At 31.8% G+C, this 2047-nt stretch overlaps 1 long non-coding RNA gene across 1 annotated transcript; it reads right to left on the reverse strand.

The window, feature by feature from the left end:
• Window positions 1-700: 700 nt before the first annotated feature.
• Window positions 701-1602, reverse strand: LOC149533582 (uncharacterized). The gene is made up of 2 exons (XR_016358039.1): window positions 1544-1602; window positions 701-1444 (listed from the first exon to the last, which is right to left on the reverse strand). It is a non-coding gene; the product is annotated as an uncharacterized LOC149533582 (long non-coding RNA).
• Window positions 1603-2047: the final 445 nt, after the last annotated feature.

The following is a 2047-nucleotide window of genomic DNA, read 5'->3' on the forward strand; positions in this document are numbered from 1 at the left end:
TTCAATATATTATTCTCAATGTGCTCTACCAACCTTTGTCCCATGAATACCATATCATCAATTAGAATGTAATGAATGAAATCATGTGCTTTCTTGAAAAGTTTATAGAACTTGACTTTAAAGCTAGAGTAATGATTAAATAATTCATTATGTGAAATGTTATATAAATAATTTGATGCTTTTATGATATGTAAATAGAGATTTAACATATGGATCAAATATGTTGGATTGAGTGTAAATAGATAGAGATGATGGAAATGAATCCAACTTCACATAAGATTGTATTTTCATTATAAAATTATTTTCAATAATTTCTTTAATTATTATGTGTTTTGATTAATTGTTATTGTTTGTTTCTTTAAGTCAATTAGTTTCGAACCCAAGACCTCCCATATAAGAGGCTCACAATTTACCAATGTGTTGTAGGTTCTTGCCTTAATGTTTTCTTTAAAATATATAATAATTATTATTCATATATAAATAATTTAATTTGCATTTATATATTAATTTTTTTAATCTAGCATTAAATAATAAACTTTTGATAGAATTTATTTAAAATGTTAGAAAGCTGCCTTTGAAAGGTTTATTTTCTGATTATTCTGTGAGTTCTTCCTCTTAACCTTCTCTCACAAGAAATTTTAGATTTTTTTATCATTCAAGAAAACTTTTGGTTTACATTGCTTGGTAACTTGATGCAAACTTATGCATTGTAACTTCAAGTATGATAAGTAAAAATTAAGTTGAAACTTTCAAAAGTATAATATAGGTTCTGATTGTTTAGTCAAATGGGCTTCTAGTCATGATCTGGGTTGGAATATTAGGGATGGGAGGCAACTGTCCTTTGAGATGGTGCAAGAATTTGATGATCTTGTTGCTCAAGATCGAGCTCCTTGTTGAGCTCTCCTTGTTGTATTCCTTTCTGTCTTAATAAATTTTTACCCCTCTTTTTGCAAATATAGGTTCTGTTCAGATAATGGTAATGGAAGACAAGAATCTTGATATTCAAGTTTACATTCAATCTTTGTCTTCATCATATGAACATCATTTGTAATGGCTGAAATAGAATGTGAAAAATGTTAACAACACCACCTTTAGTTGTTAACTCCCCAACTCTCTTGGACAAAAATAAACATAAAATTGTCAGTGATTTGAAGATGACACGGTTATTTATGGCTTAAAAAATGATATTCCAAAAGAGTATAGAGAGAAGAGACCACACAATACATAATAAGAAAATGATACCCACCTCGTAAAATATGTCTAAACTGCCAATCGATCACATGCAGATCTTTATCTACCAACTCTTGGATCAGAATATATTCATAAACATGTCATTTGAGAGCCGAAAAGCCTCCATGAGTGCTCAAATCAGAGGCCATAAGCGAAATGAATGCACATTCCTCTTTGGAGGTGGATTCGGTCTACCATTGCTAGAAGGCTCATTCTGCCACAATAAATGAAACCACACCATTATTAGTATATCTATTAGTGATATCACAACCCTACAGATGACCCACTTTCAAAGATTACGTTCATAGATTACCTCTAGTTTTGGGACCAATGCCATTTGTGCATTAAATTCATCTGTCTCCTACTCATCCTATCATCGACAGCCACCCACAACAACAACAAAAAACATTACGTTTGAAATGATCATAGTCAGAAAGAGCTACGAGCTGAAACATAATACTAAGCACATAACCAGTCCATAAAATTTGCACTAATTATCTTTGTCCTGTATAGTTGCATCCACCATTGGCTCTCATAAAAACCAGAAACTAGCAATGATACCCGGATAATACTAGAAAGGATGATTCTAAAATACGAATATTATAAGAGGCAGGATAATGTTGGACGGGGTGATTTTAAAATTCCAAATTTCAATGTCGCTTCCACCAATTTTTGTTACTGTTTGTCGTCCGTCTAAACTATCGTCCATCAAATATGTCGTTTATTTCTATGCATGTGCTTGCCATGTTATAATATCCCAATATGTATCTCAACCATGTAGGGAGCATATAGACGTGTGTCATTTTTTGCGTCAGAT

The sequence above is a fragment of the Cupressus sempervirens genome, chromosome 10 (assembly GCF_028749045.1).
Source record: "Cupressus sempervirens isolate cs-2001-9-10 chromosome 10, ASM2874904v1, whole genome shotgun sequence".
NCBI lineage: Eukaryota > Viridiplantae > Streptophyta > Pinopsida > Cupressales > Cupressaceae > Cupressus > Cupressus sempervirens.